We start from the raw sequence: 16,988 nt of genomic DNA, 5'->3' as shown, positions 1-16,988 counted from the left end.
ATATTTTTGCATCTGTAAATATGTATATGTTTTTTAGTATATCCTTTTATCTGTAAATATGTTTTTGTTCATTTCTTATGTGGTGCCTGCAAATGCTTAATTAGTGCACTTCTCTGATAAATATGTGTGTGTGTGTGTGTGTGTGTGTGTATGTGTGTGTGTGTGTGTGTGCGCGTGTGTGTGTATATTACTTATAGTTTCCTATGGTTGACTGTGGCCATTGGATTAGTATACAGAAGTAAGGAGGGGGGTGTGAAGAACACAGATCCTCAAATATGGTGTGTAGGGAAGAAATAGCCTCAAAAAATTTTTCTTATCTCATATGAATGGTTACTTTTGATGTGCTATTGTGTGCTGGTACTTTGTTTATTTGAATTATTTCTTTCAGTACTTTTGTTTGTTTGACATGACATATGTTTGCATTGCAGGGCATTCACTGGTTTGAAAGCAATGCCTGATCTTTTGAGGTGAAATAGCAGCATGAATCTTACATACATATATTTTTCAACATGGGTCGGCACCAAGCCAATATCATCAGTTATTACCTTTGATTTTTTCTGACCTACAACACTCTCCCCACTTAATTAATGAGTGAGAGACAGTCCCTCACACACAAAGTGTGAGAGAGTGTGTGTGTGTGTGTGTGTGTGTGTGTGTGTGTGTGTGTGTGTGTGTGTGTGTGTGTGTGTGTGTGTGTGTTGTGTGTGTGTGTGTGTGTGTGTGTGTGTGTCTGTGTGTGTGTGTGTTGTGTGTTTGTTTGGAGTGTTTTTCAAAAAGAGGTGTTTCTGTGTTGCTGTACTTTTCTAAATGCATGGCACACCTTTTGAAGTATAGTAGGTGCAAGGTGCTGTATTATTTTTATAAATCCTAGGCATGCATTTCCATTTACAGCAATCCACACTGGACTGTAATTTGAATATTCAACATGAGAAAGACACCACTCATATTTTCACTGTGATCATCTCCCTGTCCTGTACATGAATAAAGGACCATTTGCACAAGTAAATAATAAAGGTCGGTAATGTCAGATATAACTGCTGTGAAGTGAATTCTAATCATATATCTGCAAAAGACCATCTACTTTATGGTTCCCCACTCTTCAAATCTCCAGTAACTAAACAGGCAATTTAAAGTTCAGGTCCTTGCTCTTCTCTGTATATAATAACTTCTTCCCTAAAATCAGCTGCGCAATATATGTTGATGATCTTGCATTACTTTTTCCAACTCATTACAGCTGAGTGCACCTCCAGGCATTTCTACAGTTACCTCCTCCTGTGCCTGTAGGTATCAAATATTGCTTGTTCATATTTACATTAATAATTCCAAAATCACACTACATACAAGGTATCAGAATATTTTATCCTGAGGCATACATGATGGCAAACAAAATTGTATTGATATTTGACATCTCTCGATGAGTATTTATTAGAACTGTAAGGTGATAACTTCATTTTTTAAAGGCTCAAGCCACACCCACTGGGAGTTAAAGGTGCACACACAAAAGAGCTGTACCAGAGGGAATGAGTTAACTCATTCGTCTACAGAAAAGGTTGCATAAAGTCTTTCCAGAACTATTGTGCTGGATATTCTCCAAGAATTTGTATCAGCTGTACTGAGACAATACAGTAGACTCCCTCTTATCCAGTCTCTCTGGGACCAGACCTTAGACTGGATAAATGAATGGCTGGTTAATCAGAAAATGCATACAAAATAGAATTTATAAGTTATAAATCAGCTAGAATAACATGATTTTTGTTAGTAATGCATTTTTCTAATGAATATGAAGTCTAAAACTCAAATGTCTGCCATTATTTAGCCCAGAGCAGGAAGAAGTGTTGTTCTTCTCTTTTGCCTTTTGCTAGGGCTATGGCAGAAATTTGATGGCCGTTTAAAGAGAGGCTGTCTAAGAGGGAGTCTACTGTAGTAATACTGTCTTGAACTACCCATAACATTTCTAGTAAACCAATTTTAAGAAGAAACACCCCAAATGGGACACTAGTTCCTTAAGGTTACATTTCACAGGTACCTTGGAATCATGTTTGACCAGCACCTAGACTTAAACCACTGTGTTCAGCTTGTCGCGTATAAGGTCCTTAGAGTGCTCAGGCTCTCCTATTGTATTTTACTTCTCCTAACCTATAAAGCTAGGAAATTTTTAGCCAACAGTGTACTCATCCCAAAATTGTAATATGCCTTATGGATTATCTTCTTGCATTCCACTGAAAACATAAAAATTCTCCAAATAACAGTCATCAAAGTCTGTAAAAGTATCCACTTTTCCATGAGTATGGAGTGTCGCAGCCATATTCTAGGAAAAGCCAACTAGCTACCTGTTCCATAGAGATCTACTTTAATGCTTAAGTTACTAAAATAAAAGCTACTGTGTTTGATCTACTGCCCCGTCTCCTCACTAACAACTTAAGAACAAGTGACACACTCTAAGCACTGCTTTCTTTGAACTGAAGTACACTTTCCTTATATAAATCTCCTTTTCACCTCCTTGTAGATGTAGAAGCCTTTAGTGAAATAGTCCCAGCCACCTGGAACAAACTACCCAACATCAGTAATTTTGCTTTTCACAGCACACTCAGAAGGCTATTGACTGAGCACTTTAGAGAACAATATAGCAAAAAATACTTCTTTGACAAAAGGTAGGAAATTTCTATTACTATTCAGTACTTACTCATTCTAATGAGCATTGCACACTACGTGAGTACTGTATATAATTCAAGTAGTGTACCTTATCTTTACATTACATACATCATTCATTTTATGTTAGGCCTTGCTCATTCTTATGCTATGCATATTTTGCTATGCTTTGTGTACCCTTATTACTACATTTAGATGGTGATCTACATGGTAATATTTATCTGTTACATTTGTTTATTATTGGTTCAGAGATTCATAGGTTTATATTAGGCTAATGACCACTAGCGTCTTTACAAGCATAGCTGTTGAATCCAACCCATTTTATCCCAGAGTTCCTTGGATGCCTGTATGGTGGGGTACATTAATAAAGATGTAGCTAAGGGTTATTTGGGAGGGGGGTGTATGTTAGTTGGGGACTGATTTACTTAGTGTTGTCCTCTGTCCATCAGAGACATGGAGGTCAGACCTGGGGTGAATTTGCAATTTCTCATCCAGTAATCAAGTTTTTTTTTTTTTCAATAGAGTCAGGGATGACCTCCTTGTTATGTAGATGGGGAGCTTATTTTATGGTTTGGAAATCCTTTGAGACACATATTGGTTTCTCAAGCATGTTCTAGTCATGTTGCTGGCAAAGTTCAGGTCCTTGGACCTAGTGTTACTAGTGCTTTGCCTTGTGGATGTGCAAGAGATCCAGCAGAGCTGCATCTGAGGATGCTTTATATGCTAGGCATAGATTGCCTCTCTGTAACCTGTAGGAGACTGAGTACAGAGATAGGGCCTTAAGGCAATCTGTGTAGAACAGAGTATTCATACCCTGGATTCTTCTGATGAGGAACATTTGTAGGAGTTTCAACTGTTGCAAGTGCCTAGCTAGGTACATACCAAAGGGGACATTGTGCTCAATGATGGGTCTAACAAGGGCTGAGTAGAATGGTACTATAACTTCTTTGGACCCGCCCATACCTTTGCTTATGAGTTGGGTGACATAGAATGATATTCTTACTATCTTGGTTACCTGTTATCAAAGGCCAGATTACTAATTAGCTTGGGTGGACAATTTCTGAAAGGGTACTATAATGTATTTCTTCATGTTGAGATTTAATCCATGGCTTTGACACCACTCATTTGTTTGTGTTAGACCCTCTTGTAGGATGTTGGTGTCATGGGGGGAAATATATGATAACTCCCAATTTATAGTCATCTGTGAACTTGATAAGCTAGAGGCCCTTGACACTAGCTTTGACTTCAGAGAAGTAGATGCCAAACAGCAGTAGGCCCAATGTGGAGCCCTGGAGTACTTTGCTGGTGGCCAGTCTCCTGGTTGAAGTTCTCATTGATCCTGACTTCTTGTGTCTTATCTGAAAGCCAGACAGCAATCTAATGAGTAATAAAGGGATTTGTGTGTAGTTGTGAAAGTTTATCAACAATAACTGAGTGGGGTATTGTATCAAATGCCTTGGCCAAGCTAAGGTAGGCAGTATGCTTCATTTTCCCCTCTTCCATAGTCTTGGTGGTCTTCTCAAAGAAGTCTACCAGGTTGAGTAGGTAGCTTCCCTTATGTATCAAGCTGTTTAAATGCCATCTTGCCCAGATAGCTGAAAAGGGCTACTGAAGCTCAAGTACCTGGTTAACAAACTAAACTTATGGCTTTATTTATTTTATTTAGATTAATATTCCCCTCTCACCCACAGTGCTTGATTCCTCTAGTATATTCTCTGATTGTTAGTTGTCAGTCCACCTCTATATAGTGTTCTAGTCTACTAATATAGTAAAAAAACGAATAATCCTGCACTATTTTTAATTACCGATAATTTAAAATGTATGCAAATTTTAATAAGTGGACAGTTTTAACTTGCTTACAGCATTTTCTATAGAGTACAATTCTTCTGTATTAGCAGATTTGCAGTCTTTTTGGCATGAAACAGTAAGCTCTCATCCTGCCTCTGCCTACACTTTGATGTCTTCCAAAATGATATCAGAGCTGAGCAGTTCAAGTGTGTTCCAGTCAGAACACTGAAAATTTTGCCGATGCAGCAACAAACACAGTTATATAACCTTGCCTAGCAACATGTACTTTCCCAGTTGTTTAAAAAAATTACTTATCATATTTTCAAATTAATTAGGACCCCCCCCAAAAACAAAAAACAAAACTCGAGATGCACAAAATAATGATCAATACATTTGTCTGAATAATGTCCGTGATTTAGAAATGTCTGTCTGTCTGTTATATATGAAGTATACATAACCAATGTGCTAAGCTTTGTACCTCAGACAGGGGTGCCTCGATAACTGCTTATTGTTGCAATAGTTTTCGTAAGGTTATAAACTTAGATTTTTTTAGAAATAGTATTCACCATTAGCCACTGTCATAGAAGGATATCCTGCACGTTTACTGCTTCAGTTGGCTTTAGTTCATTTTGAGGTTTCAGTAACTGCTATTTGGACTTCTCATTTGGAAAACTGCACTCCATTACATCAATAGAAGTGTCTTCCTGTCTATTTAGGAAGATTTTGGAGCACTGAATGACATGTACTCCTGCCAGCTACTCATGCCTTTTTAGACAACATACTGCTGATTTTTTTTAGTTTAAACAGTCTGTTTTTATCAAGAAACATCTTTATTGAATTATCACTTATGACATAGGCAGTCATACACTTATATACATGAAAACAAGTATTACTGACATTTTTCAGTGGCAAACATTATACTTCACTTATCTTCTGTACAGTCACTGTCAGTCAAACATTACATAGGTTCATAGGTGTGTACTAGGCTAACGGCCCTGGAGCCTGTATAAGCCTAGCCCAAGAAGATTCCCTGGCATCATGCTCATTCAATTCATGCTGTCCTTTAAACCTCATTCCTCCTCCAACACATTATTCTGCATGTTTTGTTCCCACAATTCCAATTTTGTCCTATGTAATTTGCTCCTACCTTTTTCTAAAGGTCCCACTTACAGTTGTGTTATCTCTGTTACTATATTCACTACTTCTAGTATGGTTGGTTTAGACTTTGATTTCCATTTTCTAGTAATTGCTTTTTTGGCAGCCACCAGAATTAAACTCGGCAAGGCCTTACTCTGTCAAGGCAATTCTGATTATTTATCACAGCTCAAAAAAAAAAATAATTTCCATAGTTAAACCAATTTGCTTATCCAGTATTTCTGCCAGCTCATTACACTCCCCAAAATATACTCCCAGTAACCTCTTTCTTCCCCATCACACCTCCAACATTTGGAATCTACCTGAGGAAAAATTCTTTGGAGTCTGCTTGGGGTATAACAATAACTATGCAAACACTTCCAATCTTTCTAAATCTTCTAGACTTTGTTGCGTTCTTGGGAGACATACATATATATCCCCCACTGTTTCTTTGTGAATTGCTTATCCAGTCTCTTCCCAATCCTTTCTAACTTCTCTGATTCCTATGATTATCATGCATTTGTATTCATTTGTGTGTTGTACAACTTTGCCTTACCCTTCTTAAATACTTTTTGCTGGTTCATTTCACACGCTGGAGACAGTCCAAATAACCCCATCTTTTCAGTCACAGAGCCCTAAACATTGAGACTCAACTGAACCCTTATTACTTGCAGGTAAACCTTATTTTTCAGGCATGGTTAATCTCAGAGCAAGGCTGTAGTCTAATCTCAGGAATACCAACAACTTTATTTTGGAACCTGCTCTGTTTGAAAACCCTAAATAATACTTAAATTGCCCATTTCTATCCTCCTGATAGTGAGGAAAAACCTTCACCACTCTGAAATAATAAGAGCTCCTTGGCTGCAGTTGTTTGTTGTTTTGGTTAGACAGTGATGGCATACACCATTGGTCTTCCTGCATTTGTAACTATTTCTGAAGAGTCTCCAATTGAAATTGTCTAGATCTTCATGGAGCCCATCCCAATCCACTCCAGATATTACCTTATATTTAAAGACAGTTCTCCTAACATCATTCTAATAAACATTTGCCTCTCACCAAACTACAGTCCACTTAAGCTGCATGCAGCAGAGAATCGAAATATATACACTTTTAACCTCTCTCTTGTCCCACATTTGGCACTGGAATACATTCAGCATTCAACTGCAGTCCTTTACATAAGGAAGATGTATACAGCTCTTGTGTTTAAAATGGCTACAGTTAGCCTGATACTGTGCTTACTTACATTACAACCCCTCTCTCTGTTGTCAATTCATGTACACTGTAGAAGTAGGACCTCTTTAATATGTAAATTAAAATATGTAGACTTCAAACTTCAGGCCATATTGCCACTCTTAGCATGGCGTACATGAAATGTCCCTCAACTCTACAATGAAAACACTGTTTATATTTAAACCCATATATACATCATTGATACGAATCCAGCAAAAAGTATACTTAACCTCATCCGCTGATTTCATGTGGGCATTCCACATACCCTAATCATGACTCTCTACCAGAGATGATCAATGCTTAGCTTACTGAATGACTGCTAGAGCACACAGTGGTATACAACTAGCAAAAAAGTGATGCAAAGAATATCTGCAAAAAATGTCTGCACATTGTATGAATGGATGTCTCTTTACAGTAACCGCACAAGTCTTGTGTCTGTCAAGTAAATGTAATTATGCTCTTATATATGGTGCAATAAAATATCAGCAGGATTCACAACAATTAGAAACAAACAGGAAACACAAAGGGGAAGGTGACAGGGCTGTCATTCATAAAGACACTATTGTCTCTTTTTGCCTATCAAGCTCCTGTGTTCAGACTCTCAACATAATTAATTGCCCTAATCAGTATTTATGTTGCACCAGATAGCAATAATGTATTCGACTCACTGCAGTATCTTGTATCCATCTTTAAAAACAAACTGATGATCATGGGAAATTTTACCATTAATGGGAAATTCCCAAGATATATTTTCACATCACATGAATTTTAGGACTGACAACAGCTAATGAAATTGTCAGTCACCACCTACCACCATATCTCTCAACCTCTTAGAGCTAGAAATCTGCACAAAGCCAAAGACAATGGGGGAAAGAAGCCCAAAAATAGGCAAACTTTTAAAATATTGCACTTGCAAACTTAGAAATTGATAGACTAACAGGTTTGCATTAGCATGAATTTTCTGGAGGATATTTATTTTATTTTATTTATTTATTTATTTTACATTTGTTTACCGGGCTAGTCCAACTGGATATAAATCCCTTTTCAGCAGAGGCCCGGGGAGAAAAGCTCCACAATGATCAAAACAGACATTGAATTACATACTAAAATACAATTTTGTAGGAGGAAACAAACACGGAAATCCAAAGTATTCATACAATTAAATTGGGTAATTAGAAGAAAAGCAAATAATAGAAAAGATAGGTTAATTATGACAGAGTTCAGTAGGAGGTATAAAAGGTAGGATCTGGATATATAGGAAAAAAAAGAATTAGTTAGTGGGCCAGCCAAGAAGGAAGGCAGTGATCAAAAGATTTAGTCTGGTTTAGTGCATGGACATAACCAATGAGAGCTAAAGAATAGTTTGAGATTAGTTTTGAATTGGTTCAGAGAGGTAGCTAGTCTTAGGTTATTTGGTAGGGAATTCCATAGTTTTCCTATGGAATTGGCAAAGAGAGCATCGCCCCCTGAGTTATTAGATTTTGTTGTTTGTACCATGAGACTATTAGAGGAACGAAGACTAGTTAGATTGGAATAGGGGGTTAAAAGTTTGGACAATGAGGGTTTTTTTTCTGGTTCTTTGATCATTTTAAATGCTTCATTAAGTTGGTTAAACTTAAGAAGATTGGGGAGTTCTAACCAGCCTAGTTTTCTTAGGTTAAGGCAATGGTGAGTACGGTACGGTTCACCAGTTACGAATTTGGCAATGTGGTTGTAAGCTACAGAGAGTTTGTTGAGCTCAGTTTTTTTGAGGAAGGAAAGTACTGGAGAGGCGTAAAGTAGGGTGGAGAGAAGGTGAGTACGTGCGATAGTTAGTTTAGTATGGGGCATAAGAAAGTTCTTAATTCTGTACAAGGAACCAAGTTTCTTGTTAACTGTTTTTATAGTTTGGCTGATGTGAATATCAAATTTGAGTTTATGGTCGATTGTGACACCTAGTAATTTGGTGTTGGTGACAGGCTCAATGATGGTCCCATTAGTGGACTGAACATGGAAGGTCATATTGTTAGGGAGTGGAGGGTATAGCCCTAAAGAAGAGGCTAAGGTGGGGAGAATTAGTAGTAGGTTAGTTTTTTTCAGGTTTAGGATAAGTTTCCGTTTAGTAAACCATTTTTCCACTTCAGTAAAGCAGTGTTGGGTGGTTTTCTGGAGGTTACTGAGAGAGAGGTCAGAGCAAATCAACGTAGAGTCATTTGCATATTGAATGCAGGTGGCTTTAGGGATGACTGTGTGGAGGTCGTTTATGAATACAGAGAAAAGAAGGGGGCCAAGTATGGAACCTTGGGGAACTCCTATTGTATTAGGTAGTAAGTGGGATAGTTTACTTTGCCACTGGACAGCCTGTTGTCTACCAGAGAGGTAAGCATTAAACCAGTTTAGGGCTGGTTTATCAAGGTGAAGGTTATCAAGGGTTTGAAGTAAGAGTTGATGATTGACCATGTCAAAGGCTTTTGACAGATCAAGAAATAGAGCAGAAGTAATTTGTTTGTTGTTACGGTTGCTGTTGATTGTGTCAACAAAGGATAGGAGAGCAGTGGTAGTACTATGATGAGGGCGAAAACCATGTTGAGTTTTGGACAAAAGATTATTTAGAGTGAGGTAATGTAGGAGTTGTTTGTGAGCACATCTTTCCATTAATTTTGCAATAGGTGACAGTATTGCTATCGGTCGATAGTTAGATGTTTCTGTGGAGGAACCCCCCTTGTGAAGAGGGATGACGTAGGATATTTTCCAAAGAGAGGGGATTGTGCCTTCCGTAATAGTCCTGTTAATTAAGATAGAAATGGGGTAGGCTATAACATCTGATGCTATTTGTAGGTATTGTAGGTATATGAAGTCTGAAATTCAATTAACGGCCATTATTTTCTAAGTCCAGACCTCAATGATTTGCCAGTGATTTTCCAGAAAACCACAGTTTTATGAGAAATAGGCCAACAATAAGAGCCAAAAATCTGGGCAGCTAAGAGATATGCCTAGCACTTAATCTCACCAGTTTTACCTTTTGATCCAACACATCTGAATGGTTTAAAAGCTATGTGAAAGAGGGAAGCTCTAATGCCTTCTGTAAGGACTTCCTGTCTAGCGTTGGAACCCTTGATAAAGGCATTATCTAAGGCTCAAAGCCCTCTTCCGTTCTCCTTATTAATAAATGGTATCAGACAAGACCTCCACGATATGGACCTAGTATTCTCTGCTGATAAGCTACTACTGATCAAATCCAAGAAGTGTTTGCTCCATCTCTGTTTTCTTCTGTCATTTGAAAGAGAGATAAGAATTTACTTGTATATTTTGTCAGACTAATAATAAATCATATTATTGTTTGGCATAACTCAAATAATTTTCAGCTCTTCCACTCCTTAGAATAAGACTCCTCAAACAATGTTTTCTCTTGGCATTGTCATTGACCCCACACTGTTCTTTACCACATGTATAAACTATGTTATAAACAAGGTTCGATCCCAACTAAATCTTTGCTGTAGAATAATACACCTTCTTACCCCTAAAACTAGGCAGTCAATAGCCAAAATGTATTAATACCCAAACTAGAATATGGATTTCCACCACTGACACTTCACACCAGCCCAAACACCCAGAACCTGCAAGCAGCAGTAAACAAAATTAGCAGACTTGCTGTTTAACCAGTCAATGCACTCATAATTGTGATCTACTCAATTAACTTAATTGGCTCCCTATTCAAAGCAGAGTAATATTACACCTTATAACAATCATATTCAAATACTCATACTTGACAACTGCCTTCCTCTAAAGTCCAAGCTATTCTCAAAAGAACCATCATTTACTCTCCCAACAGCTATGGCTATGGACTGTTACTCTCCAGACCTAGATCTGGCTCTTCCACAGGAAAAATAACATTTACCAAAACTGTCCCTGCCACTTGGAACTACATCCTACCTGAGATAAGATCACAAATCATTTTGCAAGACATCAAATCAAAACTTAAATAACACGTAGGTATAGCTTGATTCAGTTTATTTTTCAGAAATACAGGCTAAACTATAACCATCACACCATCACTGAGGTCTTTCTCATCTCACCCTACTCAGAGTCAGCTGTGACTAACATTCTCAGTCAGCAGTATAAATATTGTACATATTTCAATAATTCCTTAATTCTATGTAGTAATCCTAAGCAGGATAAATTTGTATGCACTTATTGTTAATATGTTATTTTCTGATAATACAATACTGTGTGTATAAGGTGATCTTCTGGTTACTACTTATTAATGGTTTCTTCTTGTTTGCTCCCATTGAGCCTGAGTTGTGGCTGAAAAGGGTCTTTGTACCAGCCCACCATCCTAGTTGTCAAACTGCAGGAAATCAATCAATCAATCAATCAATCAATCAATCAATCAATCAATCAACAAATAAATAAATTGCCTGCTTAAAAAAAAAACGTCTTGCAGGTAAGAGATTGCATTACATTTACTTGATATTAGAAGGAGTCACTTCTCTCTAGTCTCTCCATTAAGTGCATTTAACATTCTAGATCCTTTCCTTTCTTTCCCTCCCCCCTCCCCTCTCAATCTGTCCCATGATCTCTTAAAAGTCTCTCTTAATTCTTTCACCAACACCCTTTGAGATAGTCAGTTACATAGCTCCACAGCTTCTCTGTATAAATGTACCTTCAAAGATCCAGAGAGCAGTAAGTCCATGCAGTCTACTGCCTGTTCCCTGTCCCCCTATCCTTCTTGTTCAGGATGACTTCTCTCATCTGCCTGATGTGATCTTTTCTGGTATATCATGAGAACAGAAGCATCTTCTTTGGTCTTTGTTTTTACTCTTTTTGCCCTGTCATGCACACCCATTTGGTGGTTTTCATCTGGACTTCATTCAGCCTCATGCCTCTTCCTTATATGGTTTCCAGAACTGCACACAGTATTCAGTGTGGGTTGATCAGGGTTCACAGAGGAGAAGCATTACTTTTTTGCTTCAAAATGTTGATCCCCCCCGAGGTTGCACCTCTGTATTTTTGTTTGCAGCTTGAACAGCCGTCTCTTGTTTGACTGGATCCTTGAATCCTCAACTAGCAATATTACAATAACTGCCATTATGTTGCCCACTATCAGTGATAACTTTTCAATTGTTTCATATCAGAGCAAGATTCTTAAAAGTAAATCAGAATTCTCACAACATTCAATCCAAGTTCATTTCTTGTGTATTTTTAGAGTTCTCTTCTCTGATTATTGGGTTCCTTCTTTAGTCTTCTGACTGATTCATTCTGCTAATAGCTGGCCATCAGTATGTTATCAGCTAGGGTGAGAGATAAACTAAGATAAGCCCATCACTTTCTGGTGGTTTATGGTTTAAAGTTTTTTCTTTTTCCAACCCACTGTCCTTTCTCATGTCTGCTGTGCAATGACATCAGTGTACATCTTTTGCGAGCTGGCTTGCTGTACATTTGACAATTGCTTGCAGCAGGGTTAGGCAGCTAATCAGAAAATTACATATAAAGGAAAATAAATGTATTATAAAGTCATGAAGGATAAAATTGTCTTGGGGCCTTTAAAACTGCAATAAGAGTCACTCACTTTTCTAACCCTTTCCCCCATATAAGACTAGCACAGGGTGCCAGGAGTGAGGCATTGAAATTCCATGCTCAAGGCAGTTTACACTGAACCAAGAATAGTCATCACTGACCTTAATCAGCACCCCCCCCCCCCCATTCCCACATAGGAATATACCAGTCTGATAGGAGAAAGGTATTTAACTTGGAAGGTCCTGTTGAAGTTCATGTTAAACCAGGAAAAGGCATCACTCACCCGAAGTAAGGTAATTTATTTAATTCTTAGGTGCAACTTGGAGGCAGGATTTAACAAGCAGTCATATAAGCTCACATGGTAGCCTGTGCATCACACCCACATATTTAGAATTTATGTGGAAGTGAGCTAATATTTATCAGGTGACTTTAGTGATAGAAGCTGCCCATAGGGCCCCTGGCATCAATACTGGACTATTGGGACCATTTGGGAGGGGAGTCAAGGAATCATATGAAACGATGTATAATCATTGAGTTCCCATCAGTGCCGTCTTGTACATCTGTTGGTTTTGCACCTAAATGAGTATTTATTTCAGTTTAATAACTTGGTAAGTGGACTGGTACTTGACAGTCCCTTTTCAGCCATGACCCGGTCACCAAAAATGATACATACATAGCCGGCCTTAGGCATAGGCCAACTATGCAGCTGCCTAGGGCGCCGCTGTAGCAGGAGTGCTTTTCCAGTAAACTGGATGATGTGACTAGACCAGGATGAGGGCACCAGGTGGCGTGGGGTGAGGGGCACTGTGGAGCTCTTTTGCCTAGGGCATCAGTTGACCTAAGGCCGACCCTGTATACATAGATTAAAGAATATCAGAGTTGTAACCAGTAGTGTAGTAAAGTAAATGCAGTACACTTGTATGTTGTTTAAAATTACAATTTCAAGTGATATTATTGCATACAATTAAGGCAGACATTGAACCAGAGGTCATTTGTTAACAGTGTATCTTTACAAGAAGGATTTGACTACAGTGTGAACTGCAAAGGCTAACTATTGTCACTGGAGCAAGAATATTTTGTGTCCTTAAACAACTGTTCTTTTAGTTTCTTTGTAAAATACCTGAAGTGTCTCTTGCTGCTTACTTCCACAGGTAGCCAATTCCTGGGGGTGGCCTAGAGATCTTGCAGAGTTTGTAAAACAAAGTCTAATGAGGGTTATGCTGTTTTTCTGGCTGTTTCTCAGAGTGTAGCTAGGCTCCTCGATTTGTGAATTTTTTTGGTGGGTAGAACATTTTAACAGCTAAGAAGAAATGTGAATCTGTCAATTATAGGTAGCTAGCTCTACCACTGTAGAAGTTGGCAGTGATGAGTTCAAGATTCTGCAAAAAGAACAAATCTTCAGATTTTGTTTATAGCAGTTTGTATTTTACATATGAAAGACATTTGTAATTGTAAGACAGAGTTGGTACACAGCAATGCAGACACTGCAGTTACTGCAAATATGTAACTTGTAAGGATAACTATATACATCCTAGAACTTACAGGAAATATTATTTTAAACAGTATGCAGATTGTAAGTAAAACATTTAGTATATCTGGGTCTGTGATATTTGTAAGGCTTTCTATGTAGGAAAAAAGAATCACCAATTAAAGGAAAAACATTTATGAACAGCTTCGAGATAGAGAAGGGTTCTGAAAATAATGCTCTATCAAGCCGTATGTTGAGGGAAGGTAAGGACCATACTTTGTTTTTTTAGTGTTAGAGTTGATGCCTATAAGTTTTTACATGGTGGAGGTATTATAATCTATACAGAAGAAATTGAAAGAAAGTAGATATTAGAATTAGATGCCACAGATTTTCCAGGCCTAAATGACATGGTTCTTTTAAAACCTGTTTTGAAGCAAGGAAGTCTGCAGCATTAATAAAAGTCATAACCAGATGTTTATATATGTATGTACTTTTATTCTGTGATGTTATTGTACTATTTATGTTGAGTGAATTTATTTATTTATTTATTTACTTATTTGCATTTTGTTTACTGGGATAGTCCACTGGGCCATAGAGAACCCATTTTAAGTGGAGGCCCGGGGAGAAAAGCTGCGAAGTATAAGAAATTAACATTCTGCATTACAAAATTGAATACACAAATACAAGAATGAGTATATACAAAAACAAGTTTGCAATACAAAAAAAATAAATAAATAAAAATCAAATCAATGAATGCAAAGAAGAAGTATGTACAAAATATGAGAGAAATTTACAGTGGTATAATCTGAACAATGGTATAGATTAAAGATATACTTAATGTACTGTCTGCATAAACTGTATTTACAGAAATATGAATTTTTAAAATATGACTAGATCACTGCGTTCTTCTCACAAAACTCTTTTGTACATTTCTAAGCCTAACAACAAAGCTGGCGAATCTCTCTTCTCCAATGCTGTTGAAAAAACTTGGAATCTTCTCCCCAGTGACCTCTCCTCTCTTCCCTCTCCATCACTCTTCAAAAATAGACTAAAACCCTTCCTTAGAACACACTGGTTGTGCCCCTGTACTAAACCTGACTAGGCTACTATCTATCTAATTGAACTAAACTCTGCCTAGCCTTCACTACTCATAAATTATTACATATTTTATCCCTATAAATTCTACTTTCCTCCCAAACTTCAATATGCAGAATCTCCCTTTACATTTCCTACTGAAAAATATACTTGTTTTTCTTCCTTTTACATTATGTATATAGATATCCTGCCTCCCCTCTAGACCTTAATCTTTCTATTTATAAATGACCTATAACTGCATACTGTATAGTAGAAGCATTCTGCCACTACAAGATTTATTGTTTATCTTCACAGAATAATATGTTCAGCCAGCAATATTGTTTTTCTCTTTATATATAATTAATTCTGCTATTTAGTTATCTTTCCTATTATTTTTTGTGTTTATGTACCTGAAATCTACTAGTTTTATATGATTTTTTTTCATTTAGTCTTATTTTATATATTGATTACTAAGCTTTTCATTTATCTGTATTGGAGCTTATCTCCTCGGGCCTCTACTGAAAATGGACATGTATCCAGTTAGACTAGCCTGGTCAGCAAATGTAAAATAAAATAATAAATAAATAAATAGTCATGTGACTAAATTCAATTATTTAAATGTAGAGGGTGTGGTTACTTTTGACATTTTCTCTTGGTGCTAGAAATATAAACAAAGCCTGAAATAATGGTGGGACAAAGGCCCAAAAATAGGGACAGACTTTAAATATTGCTGTTATAAATTTAGTAACTTGCCATAATAACAGAATTTGAGTTAGTATGCATTTTCTGAAGGGTATGAAATCTGAAACTCAAATGTATGTCATTATTTAGTAACTTCACTGCTCAGATCATTTGCCAGAAAACTGCAAATTTTATGAGAAGCAGACCAAAAATATGAGACAAAAGTCTGGGAATTCTGTGAAAATCTGGACAGTTGAAAAGTATGATTTCCAACATGAAGAAACTTAATTGAAAATGCTTTCATGCTGTTTAAATGTGCTCATGTTTTAATTAAATTTCACTGTTCTCAGAACTGGTGTATGGCTTTTGCTTATGATACACTGATATTTTGTGGAAGTGCATTTTATTTATTTCCAGTTTGATTACCGGGGTAGTCCACTGGGCCCAGAAAGCCAATTTTCAGTGGAGGTACGGGGAGAAAAGCTCCATGAAACAGATTACAGTAACGATTGCAGTCCAATAAAAATAAAAGTACAAGTACAAATACATATCAAATAATACAAAGCGTGAGCAATATTACCCATAGTGGAAAAATATCATGCAGATACATTTTAACAAATTCACACTGTTAAAGTCAAAAGTCAAAAGCTATTTATAATATTTACAGAGTGTAAGAGATTTCTGGGAATTAGATATAGAAGGTTATAGCCAGCTATAAGGACATCTATATCACATTATCAAAAGTTTACTTAATCGAATCAATAATGGTCGGACTTTATTGATCGATCAAGTAAAACATCAAACGACGTAAAAAAAATGGCCCACATGGGGGGCTGTGCCACCCACCCCCCCTTATTTAAATATACCAACTACGAGACTGCACTACATTGAGGTAAACAGAAATCTCCCCTTATGGAGATTTCCGTTTACTTGCACAATGTTCTTCACTTTCGATATTGTCGTGCCAACAATATCAGACTCGATATTGTCAACTTACGACAACGTGAAGTAGACCCCTATAAGGTGCTTAGGAACTCAGGAGGATACCCTCCCAGGGGCTTTTGTTAATGAGTTCTAGGTAGGGAGAATGCAGTTACATTTTCATTTGGAGGAGTGGTAGGTGTAAAGCTGAGTTATGAAGTTGTTTGTGTTTGACACTGTCCTTAGTGTGGAAGGGAGAGAGTTCCATTTCTTACCTAAGGAGAAGGAGAGGAGAAATTGTCCAGCAGGACGTTTAGGTTTGCAAATAGTAATTAAGTTTTAGTGTTCAAATCTGACAGTTCTATTTGGGGTGTATGGGGGAAGGATGTTAGTTAGAGCGGGGCATTTGGTTGGATTAAATATTAGTCTATGTACTGTAGTGAACTGGAGGAAGTCCAGGTAATTTGTGAATTCTAACCAGTTGAGGGATTGGAGGGTAACACAGTGATGAGTGGAATGTTTGGCTTTGGTGGCAAATTTAGAAATT

At 37.3% G+C, this 16,988-nt stretch overlaps 1 protein-coding gene across 1 annotated transcript in view; it reads left to right on the top strand.

The window, feature by feature from the left end:
- RGS9 (regulator of G protein signaling 9) overlaps positions 1-16,988 on the top strand; it is a 1,872,571-nt gene that overhangs the window by 415,194 nt on the left and 1,440,389 nt on the right. The gene's annotated exons all lie outside the window — the stretch shown is intronic.

This window comes from Protopterus annectens, chromosome 10.part0, assembly GCF_019279795.1.
Source record: "Protopterus annectens isolate FY-2018-M chromosome 10.part0, PAN1.0, whole genome shotgun sequence".
Lineage (NCBI taxonomy): Eukaryota > Metazoa > Chordata > Ceratodontiformes > Protopteridae > Protopterus > Protopterus annectens.
Note: the sequence above shows the minus strand (reverse complement) of the source record. Positions and strands in the feature narration are given on the sequence as shown.